Here is a 9,645-nt window from a genome sequence, read left to right as displayed (position 1 = left end):
AGAATCTGTGGCGGGAACACTCTGGGGGCAACTGATGCACAAGATATCCCTGGTTGTCTGGGGCTATGAAAGGATACTGATGGTAAAGGATAGTGAATTAGTGAAGCTATACATTCACTATTCTCAGGAACATCACTTGGGCATCGTGAAAAAATATCAACTTCAAAATTAACCTGTTATATTTTGTTAAACATCTAATTAACTCACCTCTATTGTGATGCCTGGAACTGATTTTCTTTGGTGAGTTGTGTGATGGTAGGTGATATGGATGATCTTACTACTACTTACAATTACTTTTCCAAGTTCGCCTTGGTCTGGAGCGCAGTCGGCTCTTTGTGATTTTAAGTTTTTTAAAGAACTGTTCGCTGCAGTGAGTTATACCGAACACAGATGTACAGTATATTACACTACATGTCTCCTCAGATTTGGAAATCCATCACTGCTCACACAATGTTTATAGGACTTAAGCAGAAGAAGGTCTACAGTATACAACACATAGGATACACTGATACTGCTGTATACATCACAAAGAAGACACTGAGGTTGCTGTATACACATCACATAGGGTACACTGATATTGATGTGTATACATAACATAGGACACACTGAGACTGATGTATATACATCACATACGAGAGACTGAGACCCCTGTATACACATCAGTTAGGATACACTGAGACTCTGCTGTATACATCTAATAGTTTACACTGAGACTGCTGTATATATTGCATAGGATACACATAGACTGTCTATATACATCACATTGGAGCCATTGAGGCTTATGTATTTACTTCACATAGGATATACTGACATGGCTGTATCTATATCACATAGGATACACTGAAACTGATGAATATACATCAGGGCATACCAAGACGGCTGTATATATACTACATAGCAGATGCTGGGACTGATATATATTCATCACATATAAGACACTGGGGCTGATATATATACATCACAAAGTAAATGTTGGGACTGATATACATTGCATAAGAGAAGCTGGGGGATTTGTTGCATATATATCACATAGGAGACACAGAGATACTCCAGTCCCTGTGCTCCCTATGTGCTGTACATGCACCAGACCCTTTCACATAGGAGACACTAGTGCTGATGTACATATATCACATATACAGAATACACAGACTACTGTAATCATTACATAGGAGACACTGTGACTGCTTCCCTTATCATCAAAATAGAAGCACAGCGTGCTAACTTCACCCACAAAGAATGTGCTGAGAATGGCCATCATCAGGACCTAATCATTCATTTTGTGTTCAGGATCAAGGGAGGAATTAAAGGGCAATATGACAAAACAGGGCCAGTCCCACAAGCACTGCTGTCCTCGGGGGCCAGAAGAAATGACATCATGGACTGCAAATGGCCTGTGGGCTGGAAATTTTCCACCCCTGCTCTAAGGCTCTCCTAGTCTGACACATTGTATGCTACTGGCATGCTAGTCAAGCCATCTATGGCAGGGACTTTTGGTTGTGTCTTTTTTTCAAATATTGGAGGGTATTAAAATTTTTTGGCAATGACACACTTGAATGGTCATTTAATTGGTGCCCATATTTTGGCATTTTGATAAATAGTATCTGGAATAATTAGGCAGTGACTGTCTCTTAGGCATCAGCAGATTGTCATCATCTCTTTCAGCAGGGTAAAGGTTGGTATTGCTCAAATCCAGAATTGTAATAATGATGTAACATAATACAGCACATTTGTAGAATAGCTAGGAAACCACGCTACCATGAATACAGTGTTAGCCTGAAGTATCCGGTTACTCTGTGTGTTGTGGAGTATAATCACATGCAACCAGCCTGATTGTTTGACTGTAAGATAATCTACATCTCTCCCCAGGCTGTTTTTCTTCTATGATCATTCTGGATAAATTGAAGGTTATGTCTCCAAAAATAAAAAAAAGTGTTCCCGTTAATTTTTTTGCGATTGAATTTAAATGGAGATTGTGCAATTTGATTCCCAGGCCAGATCCAGCAGCCATGTCATAAAACTGTTGCTGCATGTCTTGGGAACTGCTTTTTACATGATGGTGTTCCTGGACCCCTTTTGATTAGCCGGCCTAGTATAGCATCATCATTGCAGCGTTATGCACATGTCACATTGCACCAGGTCATCAAATCAAAAGAAGAGTTCCAGAAAATTAGGAACCAGTTTGCAGGGCTCCTGTGTCCGGCAGCTACCATCCCACTTATGTGTTTACTCAAATGCATGCTGTTCACAATTAGACAGGAAGACCTGTGTATGGACCAGGTGGAAATGGAGGAAGAAATTGCAGAGCATGATGCTACCCAGCCCAGCCTCATCGCACACTCTCAGTGCAGATTGAGTGATAATGAGTAGAAAGAAGTGAACTTGTTCGGAAAAGTTTTGCCATTGTCAAATTCAACACGAACCTTACACATTCGGATTCGTGTTCAGATTCCTGAGCATTTTCCTCAAAGTCGGCAAAGTTCGGCAAATGACCGAATTTCTATTAATGCTTTTGTTAGGACGTTGGCTAGGATAGTGGTGCTGTATGATGAGCGGGGAACATGTTTGATGAGGGGAGTGGTCAGATAAGTTCTGGGCTGTTATTATTTTTCTTTTCTTAACATATTATGTTGAGGTTCACACCAGCCAATCAGGGCGCAGAAAGCACCCACAACGTCCAGACACAAGAGCTTGTGTCATTGGCTGCTGAAGTCACATGTCTCTTTCCATGTAAAAAGTGGACAAGTGGCTTTGGCACCATTTTGTGAGCCCCCTTAGAGCTGTTGTCTATTTGTTTGGTTTTGCATCCCTTTAACCCCTTTACCCCCAAGGGTGGTTTGCACGTTAATGACCGGGCCAATTTTTACAATTCTGACCACTGTCCCTTTATGAGGTTATAACTCTGGAATGCTTCAACGGATCCCAGTGATTCTGACATTGTTTTCTCGTGACATATTGTACTTCATGATAGTGGTAAAAATTCTTTGATAGTACCTGCGTTTATTTGTGAAAAAAAACTGAAATTTGGCAAAAATTATGAAAATTTTGCAATTTTCCAAATTTGAATTTTTATGCAATTAAATCACAGCGATATCTCACACAAAATACTTAATAATTAACATTTCTCATATGTCTACTTTACATCAGCACAATTTTGGAACCAAAATTTTTTTTTGTTAGGGAGTTGTAAGGGTAAAAAGTTGACCAGCAATTTCTCATTTTTACAACACCTTTTTTTTTAGGGACCACATCTCATTTGAAGTCATTTTGAGGGGTCTATATGATAGAAAATACCCAAGTGTGACACCATCCTAAAAACTGCACCCCTCAAGGTGCTCAAAACCATATTCAAGAAGTTTATTTACCCTTCTGATGCTTCACAGGAATTTTTGGAATGTTTAAATAAAAATGAACATTTAACTTTTTTTCACAAAAAATTTACTTCAGCTCCAATTTGTTTTATTTTCCCAAGGGTAAGAGAAGAAATTGGACCCCAAAAGTTGTTGTACAATTTGTCCTGAGTACGCTGATACCCAATATGTGGGAGTAAACCACTGTTTGGGCACATGTGAGAGCTCGGAAGGGAAGGAGCGCCGTTTGACTTTTCAATGCAAAATTGACAGGAATTGAGATGGGACGCCATGTTGCGTTTGGAGAGCCACTGATGTGCCTAAACATTGAAACCCCCCACAAGTGACACCATTTTGGAAAGTAGACCCCCTAAGGAACTTATCTAGAGGTGTGGTGAGCACTTTGACGCACCAAGTGCTTCACAGAAGTTTATAATGCAGAACCGTAAAAATAAAAAATCATATTTTTTCACAAAAATTATCTTTTCGCCCCCCAATTTTTTATTTTCCCAAGGGTGAGAGAAGAAATTGGACCCCAAAAGTTGTTGTACAATTTGTCCTGAGTACGCTGATATCCCATATGTGGGGGTAAACCACTGTTTGGGCACATGGGAGAGCTCGGAAGGGAAGGAGCGCCGTTTGACCTTTCAATGCAAAATTGACAGGAATTGAGATGGGACGCCATGTTGCGTTTGGAGAGCCACTGATGTGCCTAAACATTGAAACCCCCCACAAGTGACACCATTTTGGAAAGTAGACCCCCTAAGGAACTTATCTAGATGTGTTTGAGCGCTTTGACCCACCAAGGGCTTCACAGAAGTTTATAATGCAGAGCCGTAAAAATAAAACAAGAATTTTTCCCACAAAAATTATTTTTTTAGCCCCCAGTTTTGTATTTTCCCAAGGGTAACAGGAGAAATTGGACCCCAAAATTTGATGTCCAATTTGTCCTGAGTGCGCTGATACCCCATATGTGGGGGGGAACCACTGTTTGGGTGCATGGGAGGGCTCGGAAGGGAAGGAGCGCCAGTTGGAATGCAGACTTAGATGGAATGGTCTGCAGGTGTCACATTGCGTTTGCAGAGCCCCTAATGTACCTAAACAGTAGAAACCCCCCCACAAGTGACACCATTTTGGAAACTAGACCCCCCAGGGAACTCATCTAGATGTGTTGTGAGAACTTTGAACCCCCAAGTGTTTCACTACAGTTTATAACGCAGAGCCGTGAAAATAAAAAATCTTTTTTTTTTCCACAAAAATTATGTTTTAGCCCCCAGTTTTGTATTTTCCCAAGGGTAACAGGAGAAATAGGACCCCAAAAGTTGTTGTCCTATTTGTCCTGAGTACGCTGATACCCCATATGTTGGGGTAAACCCTTGTTTGGGCACACGGGAGAGCTCGGAAGGGAAGGAGCACTGTTTTACTTTTTCAACGCAGAATTGGCTGGAATTGAGATCGGACGCCATGTCGCGTTGGGAGAGCCCCTGATGTGCCTAAACAGTGGAAACTCCCCAATTATAACTGAAACCCTAATCCAAACACACCCCTAACCCTAATCCCAACAGTAACCCTAACCACACCTCTAACCCTGACACACCCCTAACCCTAATCCCAACCCTATTCCCAACTGTAAATGTAATCTAAACCCTAACCGTAACTTTAGCCCCAACCCTAACCCTAACTTTAGCCCTAACCCTAGCCCTAACCCTAGCCCTAACCCTAACCCTAGCCCTAACCCTAACCCTAGCCCTAACCCTAACCCTAGCCCTAACCCTAGCCCTAACCCTAACCCTAGCCCTAACCCTAGCCCTAACCCTAGCCCTAATGGGAAAATGGAAATAAATAAATTTTTTAAATTTTTCCCTAACTAAGGGGGTGATGAAGGGGGGGTTGATTTACTTTTATAGCGGGTTTTTTAGCGGATTTTTTTGATTGGCAGCCGTCACACACTGAAAGATGCTTTTTATTGCAAAAAATATTTTTTGCGTTACCACATTTTGAGTGCTATAATTTTTCAATATTTTGGTCCACAGAGTCATGTGAGGTCTTTTTTTTATGCGGGACGAGTTGACGTTTTTATTGGTAACATTTTCGGGCACGTGACATTTTTTGATCGCTTTTTATTCTGATTTTTGTGAGGCAGAGTGACCAAAAACCAGCTATTCATGAATTTCTTTTGGGGGAGGCGTTTATACCGTTCCGCGTTTGGTAAAATTGATAAAGCAGTTTTATTCTTCGGGTCAGTACGATTACAGCGACACCTCATTTACATTTTTTGCGGGACAAGATGACGTTTTCAGCGGTACCATGGTTATTTATATCTGTCTTTTTGGTCGTGTGTTATTCCACTTTTTGTTCGGCGGTATGATAATAAAGCGTTGTTTTTTGCCTCGTTTTTTTTTTCTTACGGTGTTTACTAAGGGGGTTAACTAGTGGGCCAGTTTTATAGGTGGGGTCGTTATGGACGCGGTGATACTAAATATGTGTACTTTTATTGTTTTTTTTATTTAGATAAATAAATGTATTTATGGGAATAATATTTTTTTTTTTTCATTATTTAGGAAAAATTTTTTTTTACTTTTTTACTTTGTCCCGTGGGGGACATCACAGATCGGTGATCTGACAGTTTGCACAGCACTGCAGGCTTCACAGTGCCTGCTCTGAGCAGGCTCTGTGAAGCCACCTCCCTCCCTGCAGGACCCGGATGCCGCGGCCATCTTGGATTCGAGCCTGCTACAGGGAGGGAGGTAGGGAGACCCTCGCAGCAACGCGATCACATCACGTTGCTGCGGGGGGCTCAGGGAAGCCCGGAGGGAGCCCCCTCCCTGCGCTATGCTTCCCTATACCGCCGGCACATCGCAATCATGTTTGATCGCGGTGTGGCGGGGGTTAGTGTGCCAGGAGCAGTCCGTGATTGCTCCTGGCGCATAGTGCCGGATGTCAGCTGTGATAGGCAGCTGACACACGGCCGCGATCGGCCGCGCTACCCCGTGAGCGTGGCCGATCGCGTATGATATACTATCCCATCGGTGGTCATAGCGGCCCTCCACCTCGACGGGATAGTACGTCTAATGTCAGAAAGGGGTTAAATTCAATGGGGTTTGGATAAGTTTGGCGAACTGTTTGGTGAACATCAGGAATTTGCTGAGAAGACCCTAATCAAACCTTAAAATGTTCGCTCATCTCTAATAATGAGGAAGAGGAGGAGGCTGAGGAGGACGAGGAACATGTGATGGTTGCCTGCAATACAGAGGGTACTACCCACACCAGCTTCATCCCATCCGTTCAGCGTGGATTGGCTGAAGAGGAGGAGTAGAAGGAGGAGGAGATGGAGAAAGGTCCTCTTGGTGGGGACAGAGAAATCTTTCCCGTTGGGAGTGTGATACACATGGGGGCCTTTATGTTCTGCTGCCTTTCCCATGACCCTTCTAGACCCATGCTGAAAGCATACTTGATGAAGGTCACTCCGGCCGAAATGTTGTATTCCTGTGATGGCAGAATAAAGATTTTTCATGAAAACTCTTCACCTGGAATGGATGCTGCTCCTTCTTTTTCTTTTGTTACTATTGGTCCAGTTGGATCCTGGGACTTTGGAGCGTGCACCCTCCACCTGAGTGCTGTTGGTTGATTGCCTTATACACCATGCTGAAAGGAGAACTTTCCATCTCTCCTTCCTGTGGCGGAAAGGGCTAGTAAAATTGTGCAATACCAGAGGACCCAAATCGAGCAATTAGTATGAAAATTCCCATCTGACAACACTGATGGTAGAGGTCATAGTTCCTTGGGAAACCTAGGTCCAACATAGGCTGGAGAGCACTATCAAATATCTGGGATAGTTTCTTTGGACTCTTCCAACGCCCAGGCTCTGATGCGTGGGGTAATCTGACAAGGAGGGCAAAGTTAGGGAAGATGGTGAAAGAGTAGCTACCCGACCATGCGAGCGTCCTCTGTTATTTCTGTGTGCCATACAAATATTGGGTATTCAAGCTGGAGATGTGGTATTAACTGTCCCTCTACACTTTGTAGGTGCTGGCTCATGGTTTCTTCTTTTTCTTGTTCTCTTCTCCCTCTAATCTAAAACTAGCCTTACACTAAATGCATCTAACAGCGATATTAATGCGGAAAAGTATAGAATAGATGTAATTCTGATAAGGACTTTTGGTTTTAGATTGCAACAGCAAGAACTGTTTCTAAGGGGTAACATTTCTCCTTGTGGAGAGTGACATGTTAATCATGCCGAGATGAGGAGACTTAAAGCAGCAATGCTCCTCTGGGAAACATGCAAATGCCGAATTGGGAGTGGGGGTGGATAGAGCATATAATGAATTGGGAGTGAGGGTGGGAGAGTAAATAATGAATTGGTAGTGGGAATGGAAAGAGCAAATTATGAAGTGGGGGGTGGGGAGAGCAATTGATGACGTGGAGGTGGGGAGATCAATGAATGAATTGGGGCAGAGGAGTGCATGTAAATATAATGAATCGGTGGAGCAGGAGGTGCAGAGTGGCGGCATTGAGGATGACTGAGTGTGACTGGTAATGAAATAGGGTAGAGAGTATAGATGATAATCCATTTATATATTTATTGGTTTGGGGAAAGTGGATATATATAGTTAGTTGGGGCACAGTGGTGGATTATAATTTATATTTGGAATGGTGGGTTGCATAATAACTAAATATATATTAACTAGATTGTGGCCCGATTCTAACGCATCGGGTATTCTAGAATATGCATGTCCCCGTAGTATATGGACAATGATGATTCCAGAATTTGCGGCAGACTGTGCCCGTCGCTGATTGGTCGAGGCAACCTTTATGACAACATCGTCGCCATGGCAACCATTATGACATCTACGTCGATACTGTGCCCGTCGCTGAATCAGAAACGTGGGATTTCTACGTCCTTTATGACATCATCGTCGCTGTGCCCGTTGCTGATAGGTCGGACAATGATGATTCCAGAATTCGCGGCAGACTGTGTCCGTCGCTGATTGATCGAGGCAACCTTTATGACATCATCGTCGCCTGGCGGCCTCGACCAATCAGCATCGTCGCTGTGCCCATTTCTGATTGGTCGAGGCCAATCAGAGACACGGGATTTCTACGTCGATACTGTGCCCGTTGCTGATTGGTCGGACAATGATGATTCCAGAATTCGCGGCAGACTGTGTCCGTTGCTGATTGGTCGAGGCCTAGCGGCTTCGACCAATCAGAGACGCGGGATGTCTACGTCCTTTATGACATCATCGTCGCTGTGCCCGTTGCTGATTGGTCGAGGCCTGGCGGCCTCGACCAATCAGAGACGCGGGATTTCTACGTTGATGCTGTGCCGGTCTCTGATTGGTCGAGGCCTGGCAGCCTCGACCAATCAGAGACGTGGGATTTCCAGGACAGACAGACAGAAAGACAGACAGACAGAAAGACAGACAGACAGACAGAAAGACAGACAGACGGAAAAACCCTTAGACAATTATATATATAGATGGTGGATGCATGTATGTATTCAGCTGCAAAGTGTAGAAGTTGAGGAATGTACCCTGGAATTGGTGCTCTAGATCAGAGGTCCCCAACTCCAGTCCTCAAGGCCCACCAACAGGTCATGTTTTCAGGATTTCCTTTGCATTGCACAGGTGATGCAATTATTACCTGGGCAAGACTAAGGAAATCCTGAAAACATGACCTGTTGGTGGGCCTTGAGGACTGGAGTTGGGGACCTCTGCTCTAGATAACTGTGTGTTATTTTAGGTAGAGACGAGTCCCGGCTGGAAGAAGTGGATGAAGGAGAAAACCGAAGATGAAGGAATTCAAATAGAGATTGTTCTGTCTCCGCCATCTAATATTGTTACCCTGATTATTTGCTTGCATAATTGCAGTTTCCTCAGTATACAGTATTGATATATTCATGCCTTTATTCATCTGTGATGCTTTGGCTCCCTCTAGCGGTCAGAGTTATGTTGGCAGTTCAATCTTGTTTTTGTATTATCCATGTCTGATTCTCCTCCTCCTTTGCAATGCATTATGGTAGCTCAGCCTCCATTTCCCTCCATTTTTCCTTTCACTTTCTTCAGTTTGCCTTCAAGGAAAGACGATTCACTTCATCCCCCTTGCGATTGCATTGCCGGTATGTCTTTATGCTTCCTATAGATATTCCTGCTCTATATTAGCTTAGTTTAACCAGTTGTACTCCTAGTTTAGTCACTAGCTTCCTAAATGTTATGCATAATGTACCTCATGTGTAGTATGTATCTGTTCTATACCATGCACTGATTCTATGTATATCATTGTTCACAGTTTCACCGCA

Source organism: Ranitomeya imitator, chromosome 2 (genome assembly GCF_032444005.1).
Source record: "Ranitomeya imitator isolate aRanImi1 chromosome 2, aRanImi1.pri, whole genome shotgun sequence".
NCBI classification, from domain to species: domain Eukaryota; kingdom Metazoa; phylum Chordata; class Amphibia; order Anura; family Dendrobatidae; genus Ranitomeya; species Ranitomeya imitator.
The sequence above is the reverse complement of the archived record's forward strand: the minus strand, read 5'-3'. Positions refer to the sequence as shown.